The sequence below is a fragment of the Orbicella franksi genome, chromosome 10 (genome assembly GCF_964199315.1).
Source record: "Orbicella franksi chromosome 10, jaOrbFran1.1, whole genome shotgun sequence".
NCBI classification, from domain to species: Eukaryota; Metazoa; Cnidaria; class Anthozoa; order Scleractinia; family Merulinidae; genus Orbicella; species Orbicella franksi.
Window position 1 is genome coordinate 13,743,219 of NC_138154.1, and position 26,784 is coordinate 13,770,002.

General features: G+C 38.7%; 1 pseudogene across 1 annotated transcript; it reads left to right on the plus strand.

Moving 5' to 3' along the window:
• The first annotated feature begins 5,247 nt into the window (after positions 1 to 5,247).
• LOC145499733 (atrial natriuretic peptide receptor 2-like) lies at positions 5,248 to 24,936 on the plus strand (annotated as a pseudogene). The gene is made up of 21 exons (XR_014050975.1): positions 5,248 to 5,826; positions 5,979 to 6,024; positions 8,360 to 8,941; positions 9,375 to 9,673; positions 10,095 to 10,230; positions 10,699 to 10,956; positions 11,704 to 11,897; positions 13,218 to 13,289; positions 13,775 to 13,852; positions 14,515 to 14,619; positions 15,128 to 15,192; positions 15,976 to 16,138; positions 16,648 to 16,794; positions 17,162 to 17,336; positions 18,010 to 18,150; positions 18,416 to 18,539; positions 19,398 to 19,466; positions 19,686 to 19,860; positions 20,780 to 20,878; positions 22,524 to 22,615; positions 23,549 to 24,936. The product of XR_014050975.1 is annotated as an atrial natriuretic peptide receptor 2-like (transcript).
• Positions 24,937 to 26,784: the final 1,848 nt, after the last annotated feature.

Below are 26,784 nucleotides of genomic sequence, written 5' to 3' on the forward strand. Positions count from 1 at the left end.
TGTAGCCCCGCGAAGGTTTGAAGTAACCTTAACTCAAAACTAACCCAGGCAAATTGTAACAAGAGAAGTCTCTTGACCGTAGTCAATGGCGTTCATATGACCACAGCCAAAATACTCCAGATCACACATTCACATTCTTCAGAGCAGTTTGCCACTTGGGGATAAGAAGTTTTTACATATTGTCTCGTTATCCACAAGTGGCAAACTACCCGAGAAAAGCCAGAATTCTCTAATATAATGAGGGCAGAAATGACATGGATGTGAGCAGAAAAGCTAGAAAAAAAGAAAAGAGAAGAAAAAACAATGAAGAAAAACAAGTGTCGTTATCCACTAGTGGCAAACTGCCAGTGACAGATCAGGACAGAAAAGCCAGAATTCTCTAGTATGATGCGGGCTGAAACTGGCTGACATGGATGTGAGCTAAAAAGCTAGAAAAAAGGGAAAAAAAAGAAAAAAAAGGAAAAAAGTGTCGTTTTCCACTAGTGACAAACTGCCAGTGACAGATGAGGACAGAAAGGTTACATTTCTTGAACATGATATGGGCGGAAGAAAAATATGATTTTTTTTTTTACAAAACGTCAAAAAAAAAAACACCCAACATTGAGTGAAAAATATTCAAAATCGATAAAGAAAACTTAAGTTACCTTTAAAGGAAGTAAAAATTATCGCAATGGTTTTTAAAGATATCGCAAGGATATTTAAGAATATCGCAACGAAATTTAAACAATTGGTTTGAAGTCAAGAAAATGTAAACTTTGAAAACAATGTCATAGCAAATTTTAGGAATGGCATCAGATTCGAGGTCCATCGCTTAAACGTTTTTAACTTGCAACCATTCAAAGTGCGTGAGGGCCTCACGAGTCCCCTGTTCCCAGTGTTAATAGGGCTAAAGCTGCTTCTCACTAGCATCGACATGCATAAGAAAAGCAAGTAATGCATAAGACGAACGAAAACACTCTTATGATTCTCATTCGATTCTCTTGCCCAAGAACACAACACAATGGGGGTGAAAGAAAACAATAACAAAGTAGAGAAAAATTTGCATATTTTTAAATGTGAAACATTACGTCTTTCGTTTGCAACACCTTATAAAAGTTTGAACATATTTCAGTTATTAATTTTCGACCACAGTATCGTTCACCAATAAATGAAAGAGAATGGCAACCAAGGATAGCCTTCTCCGGTCAGCCATGTTTGCATTTCACAGAATTAGGGCTGTCATGAACTACTTTAGTCTGATGTCATCCAAAGGCTAATCAGGACTAACTGTAGTTTAATAACGGTATTGGGGTGACTGAAGAGCCGACTACAACCACTAGGACAACTGTTACGACGTCATTTAACTTAAAACTAACGTTACTCGAGCAAACCCTTCTCATTGATATGACCACGGTTATTATACTCCAGATCTCTGGATTTCTGCCACATTCTTTACGGGCAGTTTGCAAATAACAAGATAACAAGTTTTCACATACTGTATTTGGTCTCGCTATCCACAAGTGGCAAAGTGCGCGTGCTCGTGGCAGATGAGGGCAGAAAAAGAAAAACAGAATTCTAGAATATGATGCGGGCAGAAATGACATGGATGTAAGCAGAAAAGCCAGGCTTCTTGAATATGCTACCAAGCACAATGTTTTTCATCGTGGTTGAAAAGCCGATGGTTTAAAGTACGCGCACTTGATGTGCGGTTGTGTTTCTCTTCAGAAAGAAACGCACACTGCCTCAGCTTGGTAAGGGGTTTTTTCGTAGATGTGGTATTTTGTTATGCTAAGATTTTCGGAGCACACTGGGACAAATGGGCTCTAAGTTGGATCCAAAGAAAATGAAATTTCTCGTAACGATATATTTATTTTGACTTGGATGCGACAGAAAATTCTGCTTCTTGTAGCACTGAATGTGTTAATCGTACATTGGCGATCTGATGACTCAGGTTTCTTCGTTAAGCCTTGCGTAGCATCAGCCTTGCAGACTTGTAGATAGAAGATAAAGTTAAACTATCTTATGCAGTGAGTAATACATAGTCAAGATTGCCATAAAACTTTCAGGTAAGAAACTTAACAGCTTATTTGGCGAATTGAGGAAATAATTCACGCCTGATGTTAAAATTACGGGCATAGTTTTGGGGTAATTTTTCTTTTGTTATTGTATAAACAGTTATTACATTTTCCTAACATCATTCTTCATTTAGGCGGCCAAGAGCTAAAAAACATCGATTAAACCTTTCCTGTCAAAAAGCGAGACTTCAAAATGTAATCAACGCGCAAACACTGGAATACCTTATTCTTAGCTATTTTCACGCATTTTCAAGAATCGACAAAACTGAATCGCGAAATTTAATCAAAACTCTTGAAAAAAAAAAAAAAAAACACCACGCAAATTTTACACACAAAAAAATTTAATACCACCATAGCTAACACATATATGAACATAAGAGAGGGTCATGTTTGGCACTCGCAGATTCTCCTTCTATTCAAAGATAATTTTGAAAATTCTCGATTTTTTCTCGATTCTTGTAGCCGTCCTGGAATTTAACCGTGGAATCAAACCTTTTCACGTTCTATTTTATGGCTTAAATCATGAAAGCCTAATTTAGCCAGGTAGTTTAATAAGCAGAGTGAAGAAAAATATATCATTTTTGACTATTTTCGCTTTCCATTTCGTCGCAAGATCATTTTCGAACGATGCGCAAAAAAAAGGAAATAAATAAATAAATAAATAAATAAAAAGCCTAAATCTGGGGTTGCTTTTTAGAAAAGCGAATTTTTAAGTGAAGTACTGCTTAAAAGGAAAGCTTGTGTTTTTAACCACATCTCCAGTAAATCTGAACAATGCGAACACAATGACTGTGCTATTAGTAACTATCAGGGTAAAGACATAATTACTTAACACTAAGATAAATGTAAAGTGGCGCTTCCCAAGCGATTAAATCACACGATTTTAATCGGGGAATCAACATTTTGCTGAGATGCTCCGATATCACTCAAGCACAGCTTTTTTTTTTGAAGTAATTTACTTCGTCTAGGCTGATTATTTAACATGGTATCACAAAAACAATTCTGTCAGTCGCTGTTAAGAAATTGTATCTCTTGATGAATCTCTTTAATTCCCACACTTGGCTATGCAGCTCGTGCTAGTTCTGTTTAGAAGCACGATTTTAAACCAATCAGCGCGTATATTCTTTGGGCTATTTTCTAAATTGACATATGGATATTATCACGTGACCTAAAAAACAAATGTAACGTGTACTCATTTTACAATTCCTAATTTTAAATGCCTCAACTATAAAATATTGAACTTATTTTGGTATATGTAAGGTAGATATTCTCGTTACTCACTCCATATCTCTCTTCAAATGTGAATGCTCAAAATGTTAATGAAACTCGTGTTGTTCTGCGGTTCCTAGAAGCTGTATAGACCACCTAATTATATTGTTGTGTTTGATGCTAAAGATGTCTTTGCCGATTAGTTTTCCGGTGTTTATGTTAAATTTCAACGTAGCTTGATTAAACACAATGCTACATTCTTTTTAGCCGAAATCATGTCATAATTCAAAGGTAGAAAAATTCTAAATTTATTCTACAACACATGGATGTCTTCCCTGAGATGTCTGCGTGTTCAATGCGAGTTCAATTTGCATGAAATTATCCCGTGGTTCAATCTAGTCTATTCACGATAAACTGTCTACAGAATTCCTGACGCCGTATGTTGTGAGAGCAACTTGCAGCTGCCCTTAACGAATACGTTTTAATAGCTATGTTTACCGAACCCGGACCAGTTGTATTTCTCCCCTCTCAGTATTTATCCTGCCTGCGCTCAATGTCAAAGTGAAAAACTTTGAGTTGTACCAGAAAAAGGGGATGTATTTTTGCTTCAGTGTAGAGAAAAAGTTTCAGCCAGGACGTATTTCCGAAAAAGACAAGACAAGGTTTGCACCACGTTTATGATATTTTGATCATGTTATACATGTTAACATTAGGTGCTGGGTTCTGTGTGCGCAAATATTACATCAACGCTATTCGGAACTACCTTCTTTCTTTTTATTGTTAAAAAAAATACCCAAAGCGCTATCTTATAGATTATATACCCCAGGAAAATTTGCAATGTCTCACGCATAGATAGATCAGAAAATACCTGGAGTTGATGCATTTTCCCGTTAAAAACACAACCAACTGCCACAACTGGTCACAATATACAATAATCTTTTTTTATTTAAAATGTTAAGTCCATTGTAATGGTAAAGATAACCTCGACAGATTGGCACTGTTGATAAATGATAATCTGCCTGGAAAGGATAATTGCGAAATGCACAAAAACTATGAACGAATTTTAGAATATGTTAAGTAAAAACTTCGAGTTATCAGAAATGTCACGGGTATCCTTTAGCAAGTAATCGATCGTTACATTAATGCTGTTTTGATCTCTCCTAAATGTTCAAGAGTGAGTTTGGTATCAACCTTGAGAAATAATGCACAGAGGCAGTTTAAGTATTTTACGTTAGTTCTTGGGGCTTAACTGTGTTAATTAAGCTAATACCTCTTAATGGGTCGACTTCAGCTCAAAACAACAGCGTTCATTTTGTGCAGTGGCCATTATTCGGAGCAACTCTCAAAGGGACGAATATGGAGGAAAATGCAATTTCCCAGAGTGGAGGGCGTCCTGGGGATACTTGGGAGGTTAGGTAATCCCCGACGGCGACGGCAACGAGAACGCCACCAAACAAAAGGTTTAACGAGCAGAACAATGGCTCTGCACGTGCGTTATAAATCTGTGCACATTTCTTGGGCCTCCTCTGCAAAACAAAACGTGAAATGGCTAAGTTTTGATTATTTTGCCGAAGGCAACGACGGCGGCTACTTTTTCGCATTTTTATTTGGAATTGAACAGTGGCATTACATATTTTGAGACCGATAGGCGCACAGAACAGATCTAGGCAATTGCGAAATTCGAAGGTAAAACATAAATTCTTTTTTGTTCTACGCGATGTCCTCCGGGTCGCCGTTGTCATTGCTTAAGGCGCTCCCTATTGTTAGACCTGTTGAGTGCGTCAGTTCCTCGGCAGCATAAATAACCAATGAGTGGAATAAGTCTTTGGAAAGAACAGCCTTAAATTGGGATATAAAAAGTGTAGGATACATTTGACGGTAGATTATTGCATGCTGCCCCTTTTTAATTTTAAATAAACCATCAAATCTTACGCATAACGAATTATCGTGAACTGTACATCATAAAAACTATAAAGGTGGCTGGCAACAGTTTCCAGCAGTTTTCCAACAGCTATACTTTGACGGAGAATGCTACCTCTGTTTGTCAAATGATGCTTTAATATTGGCATCACATGAATGCCCGATCACCAGTAAACAAGTTGTGGTCATCCTTTTTATATAACAGGTTACCATAGCAACAATACAACCCGCTAGAAACATCCTCAATTTTCGTTTTCAGTGCTTCTAACTCAAAACAAGCTCGGTGACCCTCATTTGTGATAAGCATGATAAGTTGTTACGTTTTGTAAAGTTAAAACAAAACTCTGTCTGTGGGGTTCAGGGACACATTATCTTGTCAAAAATTAACCATTCCAACAATTTTGTGGCGTGGGAGTGACAGGTGCACAGGACCAAAGCAGAGTAATCAACCTGGACGAAACCTTCTTGATATAACACCATATTCTCAAAACAAACGTTAAAACAAAAGTATGATTACTGATAAGAAAAAATAATATTTTAATCTTGGATTTTCTTTTTGACTTCAAGGTTGCGTGACAGAAAGCTGAAGAATCGAATTAGCAAGCTTCTTTATTCAAAAGTTACAATGTTCGTCTTTCTCTTGGTAAGAAACAAGTTATACAATCTCTTCGTAATATTTGTATTTAATGCTTTCCTGAAGTAAAACAAAATAATATTCTATTTATACTTTCTCCACATATTTTGTCTGCTATACGCCAAACTAAGGCTTACTGTGTTTTGGTTTTTCTTCCATAGCTGATTCCAAGTCTGGGCGTAATTACGCCTTCAGCATTAAGCAAAGGTAATACTGAACTTTGTGCGACAAATTATTTTAATTTCATGTGTTTCAAATAAGATGTAAGGTCCCGTGAAAATTGCAGCATCTTTAATTTTAAAGTATTCATTTAATAAGTTAATCCGTGTTATCGTTTGAGCTAAATGAGCACACAATTAACAAATACGTGAGTTAACCTAATAAATTTTAAAAGATTTGGTAAAAAAAATCATATTTTTACAAAAGTCAGATTAATTCTGATCTTAAGTATAAATATAAGTCTGAACAAATTCATAATGTCCATTCTGATTAAATCTTACTAACTTACTAGTAAACAGTATTGTTATACCTCCCAACTCAGATACGTTTTGCGATTGGAGGAGAATGTGTCACGTGCCATGGGTCAAAACTAAATAACTCCCTAGGGCGAACAAAACTCACTAACTCCCTAGGGAAACGACAACTTGAACTTTCGACTCGCACGTGATCAGGTCGTGCACCTTGAAACGGCGGCAAATTTGTGAGCCAGTCGGCCTAATGTCAAAAGGCCACTGAAGTCGGGCAACGTTTGTCACTAGAGAAGACATTCATTATTCACGAAAAGGGATTTATAATTCGGCAAAAACATATCAGATTAACAAAGGGGAAAATTTGAACATTCTGTGTCTTCAAGTTTTTAATTTGGCGCCAAAAATGGGTCGCCCGCGTTCGACAACTCGCTCTTCGATGGCTGTCGCCACTCGCCAGGTAGGAAAATAGTGTCATTTACAACCAAATATGCTGTTCCTCGTCAAATCAAGCACAGAATTCTCGAGTTAAGCATTAGAAGAAGGCAAAGCAACTTAAGTGTTGTCTTTATTTTTGTTAGCTGCAAAGAAAAAGACTGTTATCGTGTCGTTTCGGTAGGACGGCTCGGCTTGAGTGCCGCTCGTACAAATCATTTTTTCGCAGTTTTTTTTCTATTTTTGAGTCGGGAGGTATAACAAAACACTTGATGACTAGCCCCTCGGGAAACAGTGAGTTCTGTTTCCCCTCGACCCTCAATGTTCCTCTCGGCTTCACCTCGGGGAACATTGAGGATCTCGGGGAAACAAAACTCACTGTTTCCCCTGGGGCCAGTCATTAAGTGCTTATTATAACATAGCTCGCGCTTGTCTTATCTAATTCCTATTGAGCCATCATGAAAGAAATCTCTATATACGCACCGCCGTGCGCATATCAGATGAAGTGTGCAGTTTCATTTTAGCCGCAAATTGTCCGTCGAGTTTAGCTCGGAGTTCCTTTTGTTAAAGTTTAGGCAATGTGAACATTATTCTGAACAATCCAAACCCTACTTCGAGCTTTCGACTTTTGCCAAGCTTAGATGTTTACTAAAACTTGAGTATTTTGACTTCGTTTGTCTGCATTTTCATTGAGTATATTTTTGGCTTTGTTTGCCCACATTTTCACGTCAAATTAATTTGAAAATAAACTATTGTTTCATGCTCAGCGTGCGTATATCGAGTTATGGATGCACGCGGGAAGTTTGGAGAGCACGAAAGAAACGTAAGAGTTGTTCGATATACGCACGCTAAGCATGAACCAATTCTTACCTCTTTTTTTGATCCTACCAAGTTACTGTATTGTAACAGGAAACACTAAAATCTGAATTTCTAGGTTGTATCTTCTGTCTTTTTACTATTAACATGGACAAGATATCGTATAGACGTAGCTCTTAAATTCCGATTGTTCACCTTGTGCATTTAGAAAAACACGTCACCTTGTACATTCAGAATAAAAGACACAACACTTACAAGTTTCGTGGAAGACACAAGATAAAGTTATAGAGTATCGACAGACCATGTAAAATAGAATAACAATTTCTATTTACAAAAATGGCGGCAATACAACGATAGAATGCATAACTACGTGAGAAATCTAACGAGATTTTTGAACTAAACATCTTTTAACCGTTGGTTCGAAGTGAACTTTTCCTGATGAATGTAAATAGATCATGGAGTTGAAAATTAGTGCTGACGTGATCTAAAATACTAAGGCAACTACGAGAACACGACGTGCGACAGATTTCCAAGTTTTTGTGCAAGTGTTCAAATAGAACAGATCCCCTATAAGTGCTCAAGTCCCCACGTAGGCGTGTGGAAAAATGTTGGGTTGTTTCTCAACCGCAACAAGAATTACAGGCTGCGCGCAACAATTTGTATACCAGAAAAAACGTAGTCCTCTAGAGGAAGGCTCTATCACACTAAACATACAGGGTATCTTGAATTAAGAGAATATTTACTAATTTAGTGGTTAGGTTATTACAGTAAGTGTTTAATGAAGTGTCGAGTCCATTCAATTTCTTTCTGTTTGCCACCGTCAGAAATTCGAGTTGGTGCATTATTGCCAATGACAGGCCGTTGGCCAATCGGAACACGAACAGCTGCAGCTGTACCCATGGCAACATCTGACGTCATGAACGATTTTACCCTGCTGTCAGGACACAACATAACGTACGAGATTTTTGACAGCTCGTGTGAACCTGAAAAAGGCCTTCAAGCAATGGTTGGTTTTAAAAACGTCGACATATTCATTGGGCCCGCGTGTTCCGTGGTCACTGAACCAGCGGCTTTGCTCGCAAAGATATGGAACAAGCCTATTATAACTTATGCGGCGTCTTCAAATGAATTCATCAACAAAAATGTTTACAGTACGCTTGGCACCATAACAGCGTATGCAAGACGCAACGAACGCTATACTCCAAAGTTTGTGCTCCAGATTTTGAAAGCGTTTAACTGGACAACGTTCGCTATTTTGAGCTCATCTGAAGTCGAATGGAAGACGATGGCTGGTAAAATACGAAGCGCAGTGGAATCTACGTTGAAAGTTTCCTTGTTCGAGACTTACGATAACAAACTCCCGCAGTTTGAGAGAGTTTTGTCCAAGGGGAAGAATTTTACACGGGGTAAGTTCACTATTTACTGCCGCCAAATTCCATTTTCACTTAGAAGTATATATACAGTCCAATTTAGGCAGGTTTTTTTAAATTTCTACTGCGTTGGTGAACATGACACAACGAGTAAACACTCCTTTGTAAACTTCTAAAACTTGTTTACCAGTCTCATCTCACTTTTGCCTCACGTACGTTTTAAACAAAAAAGCCTCTGCAAAGAAGATATCTACCCTAACAGCTTTTCCTGGCTCGTTCATTGGTTTGTTGATTGGTGGGTTGGCGGAGCTGGTTGGTTAATAAGATCTTTTATGTTCGTTTATTGTTTGTTAGTCCGTTTTAACTTTGTTCTACTGGCGCACAGAATGACTCATTCTTGCAAATGGCTAGCTCAGATTTCCCCACTGTGTAGACTATAGAATTATATATTTTTCTGTCTTTTTGCCAGTGTTCCTTATTCTATGTTATATCAACGAAGTCCTTGCCATAATGAAGGCCGCTGAGAGTTTAGGCATGACAAATGGAGATTACGCCTTTATAACATTAGACTTGAATACGGACGTGTTTTATAACGATGGTCAGTGGACTGGAAACGAGGGAAAAGACTCCAAGTTCCCGGATATACTGAACGGCATTATAGATCTTAGTGTTTATCGACCTGAACTTTCTGAGGATTTTAAAAAGAAGTACAAAGAAATGGCTGTAAATCAGCTTGAACCCTCCATCAAGAGAAACTTGCATCCTGAGGTAAAGGGTAGGGATGTTTATCATATCTTGTTCTTTGGCCAATTTACTGACTTACTAACTGACTGACTGATCGAGTGACTGACTGACTGACTGATTGATTGACTGACCGACCGAGTGAGTGAGTGAGTGACTGACTGACTGACTGACTGGCTGACCGAGTGACTGATGGATTGACTCACTGACTCACTGACTCACTGACTCACTGACAGACTGACTGACTGACTGACTGAATGAGTGAATGAATGAATCAATGAATGAATCAATGAATGAATCAATGAATGAATCAATGAATCAATGAATCAATCAATGAATGAATCAATGAATGAATCAATGAATGAATCAATGAATGAATCAATGAGTGAATGAATATGCGAATGAATGACTGATCTATTAACCTACTACATTTACATCTCACTGATAGCCTTCGTGGTACGCATCGTTTGTGTATGATGCCGTATACCTGTACTCTCTGGCCGTGAATGATACTTTAACTAGTGGAAATGACATCACTAACACTTCAGAAGTCGTTGCACGCATGTTCAATAGACGTTTCCGAGGTAAGTTTTTCTTAATGCCTTAACCCAAAATACTCTCGTCCCATCCTTGCTCGTTTTTTCGGCCACGAGGCCAATCAAAATGTAGATTTTTGGCTTAGAATGCACACAGTGGAACTCTAGGAAAAATCGCCTGACCTTGATGATTAAAACTTTTACGTTAAAACGACCTTCTGCATTGCGTACAGTTGTTCCAATAATAATCCTTTTAGCATGAATTGGCAAACGTGCTTGTGTGTCCATAAATGAAGTTCTTTGAACTCAGGGGTCATCTACAAGTATTTTGCATAATAAAATAGAGGCAAATTTCAGTTTCACAGACTGTAACATGAGTGCTTTTGGGAACTAACTTGTTTTGCTTTTGCTACTTGTTCAGTTTTTCTCTTTCTTATTATTATTGTCATTATCATTATCATTGTTATTATTAGTATTATTATTATTAGTAGTATTATTGTTATTATTATTATTCAGGAAAATCGGGTCGTGTATTTATGGAAAATGGTACACGAATACCAGAGTTTGTCGTCGGTAATCTTCGGGATGGCTCGTACAAGTTCGTCGGAAACAGAACCAATCTACGGAAGAACGGTTCAGGCTCAATTTATCACGAGCTACGACTGTTTCATAAATCAGAGATGCGGTGGCCAGGTGGATCAAGTCAGGTCCCTGTTAGCAATCCAGTGTGTGGATTCACTGGGAATGAATGCCATCAGAAAGAGGAAAGCACAGGTTAGAATTGATCCTTGCCCTTCCGCTAACGCAATTTACCAATCAAATTTCAAAGGACAATATCCCGGAGGGGGGGTAAACTCCCATATGAAAAGGTCGGGAATGCTCGTCGGCTCAATTAGGGGTATAGATCAAGGATTCTGGTCTCGCTTAGGGTGTTCATAACAAAACACCACTATTTTTAGCTGTCAAAGTATCTTTAAAGGTTCGTAGGTGATGTCAAACACAGAATAACGTGCGAAGCCAAGTGAATCATTAAATGGGCCCTTTCTACGATGTCACGCTTTTCCAATTGTTTCATTCAAACAAAAAACAAGACTCACCGCTCGATTTATCATACCGAACTTTTAACTATACAAAGCTTCATAAGAATCAGTTGCAAACTCGTGAGAATATTGGACCCTTAACTGCCAAATTTCACAAAGAAATGCATGCAACGCCTGCCCCAGGCATACATAGCTTTGCTAATACATGTTACCTTCGAAAGAGAATAAAAAAAACAAACCAACCAAAAGAAAGCTATCAAAACTCAATCCAAACAAAACCTCACTTTTATTTTGAATAACTGCTGGAGCTCAAGAAACACAAAGCCCAGCGAAAAAATAGCTCTCGACAGACTTGGAAAAACAGCATTTGCGTCTTTGATAGTATTCCTGAAACTTCCTGACTAATGTCGTTGAGTTGTGACGCGGTGCATCATCGATAATAAAAACTAAAACACCCTCTCATCATTTCTTTATTTCTCAGACCATCTCAGTGTCATTCTCGGCGTATCCGGAGCGTGTCTACTACTTATAGTCGTCTTCGTTCTCTTGATCTGCGCTAAAAGACGCGTGAAAGAGCAGGAAATTTTCCACAAAAAGTGGATTATTGATTACAAAGAGATTGCGCCATCAGATGACCCAGACGACAATTCCACCATCCCCAGCAATTGTCATCAGGTGAGCCCTGAGATCAGAGGCAAATTTCTCCCAACTGCACTAAATACATTTTAGTACTTTATTCTGGTATTTAGTTATGAATCGTTTCCTGAGAAAATCTACTAAACAGTTAGATTATGAGCTCGAGATTTCTATTTAAACAATAGCGTCTTTCTGTCGAGGAACTATCGGCTGACAGTTGCCCCGCGGAAATTTGATCTTCTTAAAACAAATATATGCTAGTTTTAAGAACATCAAATTTCCAAGGGACAACTATCAGTGTTTAACAGTCTATTGTCTTCATTGTTCACCTCTAAATTTTCTTCCGCGCGCCAGCTCAAAAATCACAATGAATTATTTTCAACTTTTTTAGATCAAAGCTGTGAAAGCCAAATGTAAAATTTGAAAGGAAAATAAACAAAAACCCACTTGATACAATTTCAATTGTTAATTTTTTTTATAAGCTCGCTTGTTTACAAAAAATTTTTCATGGACGAGTACTATCCATCCGGGTATTTTCCTCGGACGGGCACCATGGGCTGATAGTGTCTCTCCGTGGATGAACACTATCGCGTCACGTGATCAATTTAAACCAATAAGAATCGGAGAAAATTTTGCGGTGAACTATGGCGCGTAAAAGTTCACGCATAGAAATCGAGAGCGAATAATCTAATTGTTTTAGTATAAATCTACTAGTCGTTCAAAACTCTATCTAAATCCTCTTCACAGACACTTTGAAAACGCCAAGAAGCGACCGTCACTAGCTTTGTTAACTAGCACACACTAGCACGCTACTCACTATCTACAACAGAATAAATAATGATAGAACGCTAGTAGATCTATACTAATATAGAAAATATTCCTTAGCTGTATACTTGAGCTTGCTCCACTTGAAGAAAGGTTTATCAACACAAATTAAAGACATCCTACAATTCACACTTCGTCTGACAAGGGTACAATGCTTAGGAACTGCGTATGTTTTCATTTTCTACCGAGAGAATTTTGCCTTTTGCATGGAGTTAAAATAGAACTCAAAATAGAAAAGCGAGGTAGCCTAGTACAAATGGCCGATGCGCTGCTTTCCGACTAAGAGGTCTGGGTTCAACTAATTGCCGTTTCTCTCACAGTGCGTATAAATTGGAACTGTGTTTTGTTGTTTTAATGTGATCTGACAAAACGCTTGGGGAAAGAGGGTGATCTTTAATGGATGGGCATTCCATCTAGGGAAGGGGGGAGAGGCAAAACTCCTCGTCGCTAATTACAGCATGTGCTGATGCTGAAACCGAAGTTAAGCGTCGTAAGTATGCTCTTTCAAGCGAAGCTGTAATTTTTTTCTTTCAGATAAGTCGTCAAGGCTCCATGATTAGTATTCTTCCTTCCTCTTTTTCCTCGAGACTTAAAGGCGTTTTTCGCGTAAGTTTTTTTTCCGTTGTATTTTGCTGAGATTTATGCAGAAAACTCTGTAAACTTGAAGGTTTATAGAAGAATTTGGAAAAAAACGCTGTGGTTATTTCTATTGCCGCTGCTGACGAGGACTACGACGACGACGACGATAATGATGATGATATTGATTATGATGATGATAATGATGATATTGATAATGATGATGATGATGATGATGACGACGACGACGATGATGACGATGATGATGATAATGGTGACGACAACGATGATGATGATACTGACGCCAATGACGACGGCTGATGGGGTGAAAGTGACGGCGATGGGGTCTAGGAGTGTTTGTTGTTTTGTTGTTGCCGCCTTTAAGCGTGGATTTGCTCCATTATATATACTGTGATGAAGAATTTGCTTAAAATTGTCTTATTTTGTGGGGCTAGCTATTGACTGCAAGTGGGATTAAGACAAAGGGACCTTTTTTCCCTGTGTTTCTTTCTTAGGGCAAGGCTGTATTAGTGAAGAGAGTTTGTGAGGGAACTTCTCATCTTACAGATAATATGAAAGCAGAAATACGTCAGGTACATATCCTTGTAACTATATACTATGCTAACCTCTTACTAACCGAGCGCGGCGTGGTGCTGTAGAAAAACGACTGGGGGCCGATATTTCAATCGATTCATGCTTTCGAAAACACAAAATAAAGTTCACACTGATCGTTTCCATGGAAACGATCAGTGTGACAAAATCCCGACCAAGAAAGAAACAATCTGACAGCTCGGATTTACCTAAAGACCAAATTGCCCTATAATAAATAGAGGATATTACACGGTGGCGAGAAGATATGAATTTTATGTTCGAGTGGCAAGAACAATATCTCACGAGTTCGCTTCGCTCACTCGTGAGATATTGTTCTTGCCACGAGAACATAAAATTCATATCTTCGAGCCAACGTGTAATGTTCTTTTTATTATATGGAGAAACCAATTCAACAAAAGCAAAAGGCGGGAATCGTAACGTCATTGAACGATACGACACTCACAAAGGTGACATACGAAAATAAGCCACTCGGGTCCCGGATGAAGTGGCGTATGGAATCTACGAGGGGTTTAGTTCCCAGTAAAAGACTCTTCTCCATATAATAAATGTTAAATATTTGATTTGCGCATCCCAGCCCCAAGGATATACAAAAATATACTAAAATTCAAAGTGATTGAAAACTATTGTATTTCCTCCTTTACAGGCATGTGAAATTCGACATGTAAATCTCAACCCATTTATGGGTGTGTGTGCTGAGTTCCCGGATGTTTACATCGTATCTGAATATTGTGCAAAAGGAAGCCTGCAGGTACTGGGGTCTAGGGGTGGGGAATATTTTCGAAGCTAAACAAGCATTAATTTTTTATTGACTTCTACCATTTAGACATTCATTCATTAGGTCTAGCTAACTCGGTCCAGCTATACCTGTATGAATTACTTTCACTTGACTACGACGTCACGGCAGCCGTATTGGTGTTCCAAAACAATGAAACGGCGGCCATGTAGGTGTACCAAACCAATCCTATGAAAGCTGAACTCTTTTCTCATGTGAAAACTTTCTTTTGTGAATGAATGTGAATGCGGAAAATGCTCTGTTTCACTTTAAGTCGATGTTTGCATGGTGTGGTCACTTCTCTCCTTGTAGCCGCTCTCTTGAGCGACCAACTCTAGTTATGGTCATCAATGTGAAACCTTGTTTCAGTTGTTGCTCAAACTCTCTGATTAAAATCTCTCGTAAACGATTGCTCCCATGATGAACAAGTTAACGAACACGATTACGGCTGACACATATCAATGTAATTATTATATTTTCGCAGGATATTTTATTAAATTTAAGCTGGACTGGACTTTCAGGATGTCTTTTGCTTCGGACATTGCGAGAGTGAGTCAACGAGTACACTAAGTTATACATCAATAAGCGCTTAGTTATAGGCCTTCATGGAATTATTTCGTGCCTTGCAAATGTCCAGGTGACAGTCATTAAGTGGTTTGTTTAACCTTACCTGTTTTACGAATTGACCAGAAAGGACAAAGAAGCTCACTTTTACATTTCCTCACTCCTCAAGTTACACTGACGAAGGGCTGAAAAACGAAACGTCAACTTTACAAATGCGCCACGGAGGTTAATTTACCTTCAATATTTTCACGTTGTGGGAGGCGCGGTGGCCTCATGGTTAGTGCACTCGTTTCCGGGGACATTGTGTTGTGTTCCCGGGCAAGACACTTTACCCTCACAGTGCCTCTCTCTACCCAGGTGTATAAATGGGTACCGGCGAACTTAATGCTGGGAGTAACCCTGCAGTGGACTAGCATCCCATCCAGGGGGGAGTAGAAATACTCCTAGTCGCTTCATGCTACAGAAACCGGGATAAGCTCCGGCCTGGTAAGCCACTTGGCTCGTATGCAGACTCTACCTTTACCTATTTTTACGTTGAGGAACATTTAGGTACCAATGACTACAGGTGAATTTACTGAATGTCGTAGCTAACCTTGACTAGCATCCCATCAGGCGAGAATAGAAATACTCCAAGCCGCTTCATGCTACCAAACCCAGATATATCTCCCGGGAGATGGGACTGGTTATTCCACTCAGGATTTTATTTCCCATACCTCTACAATGGCTCTCACGCTATTGCTGACAGCTCCACTACTATTCGTTTTCTAGGGCATGGAGGAACTACACAAAACTTCAATAGGTTACCACGGAAACTTGAAGTCTACTAACGTCTTGGTTGACAGTTACTGGATTTGTAAGGTGGCTGATTATGGCCTGCGGACCTTCCGCGAAAGCAACCTACATCGAAAGGAAACATTACAGACTCTATCAGGTTACTGGCTCGTGTCTTTTTTCACTTTTCTGGTCTTAAAGTAGTAGCGAGCTGTATTTATTTGTTCATTTATTTATTTTCACTTGAGGTTTAAGTATAAATGTTTAACGTTGATGAAAGTCAACACAAAATTCAAATTTCTTATTAATATAGCTAAATGACATTCTTCCCTTCGCCTAGACACCCATACATATTTTTATTTCCTATTAGGTCTTAAAATTCTGCATTTTTAACAGTTTCCGTCAAAGCCGACTTCCGTCTTTTCATTGTCATGGGAAATACTCCAGAGTTTCCCCCAGTGAATCAAACGCTGACCGAGGAACGGAAGAGATTCTGAGCTGAAGATTGCATTTCTCTCTAAGACAAAAATTTATATTTTCCTGATAAAGTTACTGGTTTCTCTCTAACCCTATTCCAAATTGTCTAACTTACTGCTTAGAACCAAGAAAACAATTTTGGCACTGATCATAAAATAATCTGAATTTTTAATCATCAATATTCGTACACAGCTCTCTTTTGGACTGCGCCAGAACATCTACGTACTGCCGCTGGCCGTGGAAATAGTCTGCTAGGAGACGTTTACAGTTATGGAATCATGTTACAAGAGATAGTCCTCAGGGAGAAGCCTTTTTCCACTTCACTTCTCGGCCCCAAGGGTCAGTATTTATAAGTGCAATTGAAATGTGCATACATGAATTGAAGATTTAGAATTTGAAAATTTCTAAACCTCCGCAAATCACGCAGCTATTGAGATAGAATAACCAAGTTTCTCCTCTAGTATAAAAAAGGGAATTCTGATTTCTGTTACAAGATGAATTACTATTTATGATTAGGGTCAATACGTTATTTATAAACACGTCACGTGAGTTTACATGTAAATAACTTGAAGTTCAAAGCAGCAGTTTTTGACTGTTAAGTCTGGCTTTATTTCTTGTTAACCTGGGGTCAGACAATTGTCTGAGGCAGAAGTCTTACTATTAATGTTATCTCTTTACAAGGAACTTTGAATTTTCCTTGTTTTAGAAATACTCTTCTATGTACGGAAGGGGATTAAACCACACTGCAGGCCCCAGGTCCCTCCTGACAGTGCCCCAGCACCATATTTGGACCTCATGAAGATGTGCTGGGATGAGAGCCCCGAAAGAAGGCCCACCTTCAGTGGTATCCTGAAAATCCTTAAAAGAATCAACCATGGAAAGTAAGTCAATGTTTTTGACCATAATTCCTGGCATGGACTTTTGTTCTTCTAAACCAATCTAAGTTAAAACGAGAGGAGAAGTGTAACGCCTAACCGTTAGTTTCCCAGCACCGAAACAAAAAGTGGAGCCCGAATAAAAACCCGGTATTTTTGTCCAATGCTGACCAAATTTAATTTATGAAAATATAGAAGGGCCGCAGCCACGACGAATCATGGTAAAATATAAAAACGTTCTCCGGCTAAAAGTATATAAAAAGCACAAGCTTTTGAATGTCTTAACTACGGTCTTCAACGGGTGAAATGGTACAGACGCGCTAAAACATTCCAAAATATAGTGTGACAAAATACAATAGAATAAAAATATGGAGTAAACTTAAGAATTTTTGTTAAAAAAAAAAGAATGCTAGATTGTTCTGGAAGTGGAAAAGAGTTATTGTCCGTATTGTTGGTTGTTTTCTAGCGCTTCTATGCCGCTCCACCCGGCCGTTGAAGATTGAAGTTAAGACAGTCGAAAGCTTGTGTTTTTATATACTTTTAGCCAGAGAACGTAAGTTTAATTTAGTTACTATTATGGCCTCTCCGTGCCATGTACGGCATAATTTATGTCTGCAACGCAAGCTAGCTGATAACTCTCTAGAATTTTTCTCTCAATTTTCCTTTTTTTTTCTTTCAGAACCGTTAGTGTAATAGACAACATGCTCTCCATGATGGAAAAATACACAAACAACCTGGAGACTATTGTAAATGAACGAACAAGACAACTGCAAAGCGAAAAAAACAAAACTGATGAACTTCTTCACAAGATGCTTCCAAGGTAAAATATTGCTATTTTGAGTCGTTTCTATCAACGGGAGACTGAACCATCATAAAACGACCTTTTCGAGCAAAAAATAATAATAATAATAATAATAATAATTAGATTTTCGCGAAAAATTAACTGTTTTCTTGTCATAACTTTCAGTTTCATAAATTGTTTACTGCATTAAGATAAATGATGGCACATGTTAACGAAGTCAGTCTCTGGTTTACTCTGCTTCTTAGAGTAAGATTCAGTACTATTTACGTTTCGTTTGACGCAGGAGCATTGCAGACCATCTTAAAGCAGGACTTGAAGTGAAAGCAGAGCATTACGATAGTGTCACCATATTTTACAGTGATATCGTGGAATTCTCCAACATAACGTTACTTAGTTCACCAATACAGGTTAGTTAAGACGTTCTATAATCTGCATACAGATGAACTTGGTTCTTCTTTTATTTAATTCAGTATATAACAAAATGTTTTGTCTTACTTTGGAATTAATTATGAGAAGGTTGAATAAAGAGAAAAGCAAACAAACTGTGGACTGGGAAAAATTCCGTATGACATTCCGCGGCTGATACAACCTAAATTATGCGAATTCTTTACATAGGCTCGCTAATTCTCATTGGAGTTTTGAGTCTAATTGTGGTTAGTCTATTGAAAAAGTCATTTGGGTATTATAATACTGAAGGGAAAAATGAAATCAAATTTCTATGAATAAATAGGCCATTTTCCAGTTGCCAATGTCCACGGTGTCAAAACGAGTCTTCTTCATTTTCCTTTGAATGGTTTGACACGAAGACTTGCTTTTAAAAAGATTCAAAGGCAGTTCAAGAATGGCCTGTTTACTTTGTTGTCATTGCGAGGAACGTTTGACAAGCTGAAACTGTAATATAGTATCTTTGCTGACTAGACTGACTAGGTGCAAATTCACTGACTGACTGACCGACCGACTGATCAACGGACTGACTGACTGACTGACTGACTGACTGAATGAATGAATGACTGAATGACTGACTGACTGACTGACTGACTGACGGACTGACGGACTGACTGACTGACTGAATGAATGAATGAATGAATGAATGAATGACGAACTGACTGACTGACTAACTGACGACTGGCTGGCTGGCTGACTGACTGACTGACTGACTAACTAACTAACCCACTAACTGACTAACTGACTGACTAAGAGCCTAAGTGACTGGCTGTGCTTGCTTTCTCGATTGATTGATTGATTGATTGATTGATTTTTTTTAGGTAATAAACCTACTTAACGACCTACACTCCTTATATGACACAGTCATGACGCGATATGATGTTTACAAGGTAAAGAAATCTCAAGTCAATCTTTGTTTCAATCAAAATGAATATTTAGTTTCTGGAGTTTTCGACTCAGATTTAGACTTCATATCTCTACTTTTGACCTATAACTGTCTACCTAGCAGTTCCTCCACCCACCGGTCTGTCTGTTGTCTGTCTCTCTTTCTCTCTATCTGTGTCTCTGTCTGCCAAGCCCACTTAAGTAACATTTCTGTCTTTGTATAGGTTGAAACAAGTAGCGATTCCTACCTCGTTGTGTCTGGTCTTCCGGAGAGGAACGGGAATAAACACGCTGGTGAGATAGCCAGCATGTCCTTACGCCTTGTCACGTATCTTAAGGAATTTAAAATCAGCCACATGCAGGAAAGAACGCTGCAGTTCAGGATTGGAATTCATACTGGTAAGTGTGGTGACTTCAACTAGTTTAATGGATCGCTTCTGTGCGTTCAGATTGGGACATTTTTAACGATTTTTTTTTTATGGACATCCAAATTGATGTCTCGTGCTCAGGAAATCTCACAATAGTAGATTGTTTGCAATATATTAAAGATTCAGTTTAGTAGCGAGGCCTAGAGGACACGTTCAAAGGAAATAGAATGAGCGTGTGCTCTAGACCACGAGGCTAAAAACCTGAATTCCAAAATATCGAAAGTAGCCTATTTGAGATGATAAAAGAGCAGTGGAAGAACTCTTGAATATATTCATTTCATTACCGACCTGGTGTTAATAACAAAGTTAAATGTAAAACACCCTCTGAAATAACCAAGCTGGGGCTTGTAAACCATGCATACGTTTGCCCCATATACTTGCAACTATCCTGTGCGGTTTATCGCTAAGCTAAACTAGGGAACAAAAACGCGCTCCCAAAAAGAATTTGGGGAAGAGACTGCAGTGGATTGCACCATTGTGCTTCCGCCAGAGCGGATAAACATACCGCGCAGCGTTCTACGCATCCGTAGACCTACTTTCGGGCTCAGGTAATAATGCGGACTGCTGTGGTCGCTGCAATGATAGAAAGAACGGCGGACTGTGAAAAGGAACGCGAATATGTCGCTGGGTTGATTTATTTATACAAGAGAACAAGACTCCCCCTGCCTGCTGAGAGGCTCTGTTGCTTATAAATTCAGTGGAGTGCTTATATGGACGCAATATGTGAAGAGGGTTTGTGGAAAAAATGTGTCTTCGCACCGAAATTTCTTGTATAGCCTGGTGCCTGGCCAAACATCGCGCATCCTTATTACGTTTTTCCGCTATGAACCATTGTGCATCATAAGAAAAAGCAACAATCATGACGTCTCCGTCACTCTCTTTCTTTCCAGGACCCTGTGTTGCAGGAGTGGTGGGTCTGAAGAAGCCTCGGTACGACATATTCGGCGAAACAGTGGACATCACAAGGCAGCTGGAAGAGGCGGGAACTGGTATGTAAATATTCATGATAAAATGAACTGAGAATTAGGGCACCGTTCAAATTTTTCTGAGATGGGGGAAGGGCTTAGTGGGATTTTATATGGGGAGAGTGGTATGCCTTAAACACGTACTCATGTGCGGGGCCAATCAAAAAGACGACGTCCTACTATCGCCTTTGACGTTTTTTTCTTTGGATGGGCTGGAGGCGGAATTCCCCAGCCCACTTTATATATAGTACACCATTAACAGCATTAACTCCGCCGTAGAATTCCTTGGTGCCGTTTATATTCCTGGTTCATCACGAGAAAAAGTGCAAGCTTGAAGGAACACTAATATTAGGACGTACCGTATTTATTCGGTTAAGCGCCCATGGCGCTTATTTAATTTTTGGACTTTCAGGGTGGGCGCTTATTCGAGGTGGGCGCTTATTAAATTTTCACCATTTTCAGTAAGTAACAAAACAATAAATAAGAACAAAACATGACAAAATATTAAAGCATATAAATTGTAACTGTTCATTGTTCGATTTATGCCCAGGACTAACAACTCATTGTTTGGTCTTCGCAGAAGTCTCTTTAGCTATCGTAATTCTCAATAAACATCATAAAATTTTCAGAAATGAAACTAGAGATTGTTAGCCATTAAAGGTATACCGTAATAATCAATACCCGTATTCCTCTTGTGCACTTTATTATTATTATGTTTTTTGGGGGGGCGGGGGGGGGGTGGGTGCTTATTCGAGGTTGGGCGCTTAAAAAGTACTTTTTGGGGGTGGGGTGATGGGAGTGGCCGCTTATTCGAGGCTGGGCGCTTATTAACTTTTTCTACCTTCAGGGTGGGCGCTTATTCGAGGTTGGGCGCTTAATCGAATAAATACCGTAAATGCGTTCATTTTTGAGGGAAAATGGCAGTTACTGTGTTTTTTAGCCTAAAAATATTTTCAAAAAGGCTTCTGTGTTTGATGAGGACTCCGTCAAGATGCCAGACATCAAAATAACTCTGTTGTAGTTCATTGTTCAAAACTCGCTGTTGTCTAATTACAAGAAACATTCAGTTCTGTGTAATTTGACAATTGCAGTCTTTGGACCAAGACTGAAATGGAAAGTTAAGCGGAAAACATGGTTTCAAAACTTGGGTATCATCATCATTCCTCAATTCTTTGTCGCTCAGTGCTAAAGTGGCTCTCCTAGATGACTTTCAAATGTAGATACATAGAGGATATCATATGGATGCGCGGGGGATACGAAATTTATCTTCGAGTGTTGAAGATTTAAATATTTTCCAACACGAGAAGGGAAATTTCGTATCCCCAAGTGGCCATGTAATGTTCTATTTATTATATAAACACCAATAAAATGCAAAACCAGTTCACTTTCGCTGCAAAAGGCGCCATTTAGTGTGTAACTATAGCAACGGTGATCTTTCCACATGTGAAGATAACATGTTATTTCCACGAGTGAAGATATCATTTTTTCTAGTGAAAGCTCACCTGGTATTTCATTGGTTTTTATATCATAAATGCTTTTTCTTCATGAGTAACTTACATACATTTTCTTTAAATCTTAGATTTTATGAATATATTAGTAGCTGTAGCGAGTATCATAAGAATATGAGATATGCTGACCGTAAGCTTTTTTGTTTCAACGCGTTCTACAGCTCAGAATATCCATGTAAGTGCCACGTGCAAGCTAATCCTGGATAGGCTGGGAGGCTTTAACCTGGAAGAGAGAGGCCTGGTTAAGATAAAAGTGAGTAGTGCTTGAAGACTACGACAATAGACCAATTTCGATATATTAAAGTTCAGCCTAAGATAATATACCTCAGTACGAGGCTCCGGGGAATAACTACAGAGTTTGTGGGGTTTATTCCCCGGAGCCTCGTGCTGAGGTCTATTGTTTTAGGCTGAATTTTAATATATCGAAATTGGTCAATTGGCATTACCATATATTTCTGACTTACCAAAACCTACCTATACCAGCTTTATTTTGCTCAGTAACGTTTCTTGTAAAAAAATAAGTAAATAAATAAGAATAAAGCCTTAAATGTGAAAAGGCAATTACAAAACTTAACGCGCTCAAATAAAACATTACGTAGTGTGATACGCAAGTAATTTGAACATTTTGAATAAATGTTTAAGGTTAGAATTGAACTTTGGAAATATAGAAACTATTTTATTTATTTATTTATTTATTTATTTATTAATAATATACACGAAAAAAATTACTCGAATCTGATTGGCTGAGAGCAGTGCAGTTCATCAAGTGTAACACCAGCGCAAAAAGTATAACACCAGTGCAAATTACACATCGTAATTCTAGATTGTGATTGGCTGAAAGAAAATAGGAAATTTTTTAAGCCAATGATACCGCGTAAAATGACGACGAAAATTTAATTTGGAAACTTTTTTTTTTCGGGGAAAAAATGGCTTCAAGAAAAATCTTCCGGCATTTCCTCCACGCGAATTTTTCCATGTTTATATTATTTATTTGTTGTTTTGCTTTGTTATGTCTGTTTATTTGATTATTAGTGCTTAGTTGGTTTGTTGTCTGTCCTTCTGTTAGTTCCTTTTGCATCATATTTTTTTTGTTTTTATCCAGATCGTTCTTCATTCTTACCAATCAGTGCTTTTCAGCTCTCTATGTTCCCCTAGCAGACTAATCTAATTTTATTTTCCATGCCAGGGACTTGGTGAAACGACGACATATTACCTAACGGGAAAGGAAACAACAAGCAAGCCAAGTCTTCAATAACTGAATGCCCACTGCTGACACTCGCCGACCTCTCTCGACCGCTTTTTGTCAGAAATGTTGGAAGTGTTGTCCAGCAGCTTCCGTAAACAACATTTACTACTCAATAAGAGATGCTTTCTAATATACTGAACTTACACGAGATACTACGCGACACTAACCGAGATACTACGCTGATTCTGATTGGTCAATAGAGTTGGACGAGCCCTTCTTACAAATTTATTCGCTAGCTTCCCTTTGAAAACATGAGTGAAAATTAAGCTCAAATTTTCTCTTTTTGTTACAAAATAGCGACATTTCTGGTAATTATTAAAGCTGCATCTGGTCTCGCTTGGAGCATTTTCAGATCTCTCACGTTCAAAAGCTAATGTAATCCTCGACCACTTTACCTACCCACTATATCATGGCATCATTTCCAGTCATGATGACGTCAGAGTCATGTGATCGCAGCGCATGCTTATTGAGTTGTACCTCGGTTATCACACATGTTCAGGGACGGTGAAAAGATGTAAACATCTGTCGAAAGTAAATAATCAATTTTTAATTTATTTATACTTAAAAAAATTTCACGTTAATTTAGTGTTAGTTATTCTAGGCAAAAGATAACTACGTTCAAAATATAATCCTCGCTCTCAAATTTTCAGGGCAACTATTTACTTCTTTATTAATGAAACGTTCCTCGCACATTAAATTACAGTAATGAAGCGGTACAACGACAGCAAACCGACAAACAAGAAATAATAATACATTATATAATTGGGATTAATAATTAAGCTGCGGCCTGGAAATCAAAACAATATTTCAACGCCAGGTATTCATCTATTTAGGCCGGCTTGTGTATTTCCAATAACAAAAGTCATTAAAATGCCCACTGTTGAATAAGTAAATATGTTGTCATCAAATCAAAGAAACGAAGTTTGGTTTCCGCCCTCCTAAAGGCCAACCACAACAAACAAGCTGTATCAGGTACTGATATTAACGAAGTGAAATATAGAGAGAGCACTTCTATTTCCAACTTGATTTCGCCATGGCAACATCTTAACTGACAGCAAGGCAACAAAATGTTTTCACATCATTGAAACAAAATTAGTTTCACAAATTACTGAGACTCGACAACAGGTAGGGACATGGAGTTTGTATTTCATTTCAATGAATATCTGATACTGAATTGCTTTTTCCACACGTCACCGGCATACAATTGTAGTTTGGCCTATGTCATTGTGATTCTAAGTCGTGAGAGTGCTTTGCGGCAAATGAACTTTTCGAAGAATTATACTTGTGATTGTTACCTCAATTTATTGTCATTTCACTTAAATGTCGTACATCCGACTACACGTGTATAAGAAAAGGAAGGAATTGGATGAAATACGCAAAACGAGACCTAAAAACATAGTATTTGAACTTAAAAAGTGACACTCTCGAAATCATTAATGTCACAACGCATCAAGTTTATGACTAAAACGATAACACTAAAACACAATGCCACACTAATTAACGTCTTAAATGAAAACGAAATCTATTCCAGCGTTATATATTTAGACCGGATTTGTTGACTTCAAGGAGTACCATCTTTAAACCGAATCACCAATGAGAGAATTATTCCGTATCTATCTCTACATATAATTGAATCGTTTCTCAGACGACTGTCGCAAAATCAACGTCTATGCTAACAGAGAAAAAATTTCGAACGTAACTTTTTTTGCTATTGTTGTTGTCGTGGTGGTGGTTGTTTTTTAACGTAAAAACTGTCATAAGATTCGGGAAAATTCGGTTCACGACCTTCATGATCGATCTCCGAGAGGCCACGGCAAAACTGAGAGTTCGTCGTGTGCGAACGGAAATCTAAAACGCTAGGACACCTTTAAGTTAGTTGGCTTGCAGATAAGGGAGAGTTTCCACAGCTTTATTGGAGATAAATGTAACCCTCTATCTAACTGGAAATTAAAAACCTGTTTAAACTTATACAGGCTCTGTTCCTGCAGCGAAATAAAATGCTTTTTGTTCAACCACTAGGGAAGAAAACAGTTGGCGTCGTCATGTCAACCCTTCATCAGGCAATAATTCGCCGTAATCCCCGACAAGTACGTCTTCTAACAAATGTGGGCTGCAACGTTAACAGACCTGATTCACACATGCGTACTCCAATGCACCTCGTCTGCGATCTTAGCAATGAACACTTGAGGGTGTCCCTGGGGCGTCTTTTGCTCCGTCACGGAGCTGGAATCCATCAAAAAGACGAGTTCGGGATTTCAGTGTTCTGTCACGCTTGCATTAAACAGCATACCAAGTTAGTCGCGATAATGATAAAAGAGAGAGAAATATTGTGGCTTGATAAAGATAACGAGGGAAATACAGCATTACATCACGCGGCTGCCTCTGGAAATTACCTGATAACACGGATGGTTATTGCACAGATGAAGAAATATCGCTTAGATATCGATCAGAGAAATAACGCCCGTGAAACGCCCCTGATATTAGCGGAAAGATTTGGACATTTCGAGTGCGCCGTGTTACTCCGAGACAGTGGTAAAGCTAGCACTGCTGCACGAGACGATCACGAGTTTAAAAATGCCGAGGAATGGAGACACACGTGGACAGTGCGTGCTACGAGGAAGCTATCACCTTACTTTAGGTTGGTAACTGCATAGGTCACAAGGTCATATATATGTGGGTTATTGACCAAGTGTGAGGTCAAGATGGCTGGATATTGGCCAAGTTCTTTTTTTGTGTGTTTATGGACCGAGACGGAGTCGAGATCCATGAACTCGCAAAAAAAGAACGAGGCCAATATCCAGCCATCTTGAACGAACAAGCTTGGTTAGTGAAGGATATATTATATGGCTTTCGGGCAAATTTTTCTCGCGGGACACGGCGGGTAGTCCCGAGCGGGCAAGATAGCTCCATCTTGCCCGCTTGGGTAGCCAATTACAGCGCAGAATTTGATTCATCTTGCCCGCTCACGGAGCTGACCATATAATAAGCCATGTTAACGTAATTTCAGCGAAAAGCAAGGCCTTTTAAGACCAATTGACTCATACTTGTCTCTCGTATTGCCATCCCCCCTTCCCTTGGATGGGAAGCTAGTCCATCGCAGCTTACTTCCCAGGATTTTGTCAGCTTACCCCAACAATTCACCAGTGCCCATTTAATACACCTGGGTGGAGAGAGGC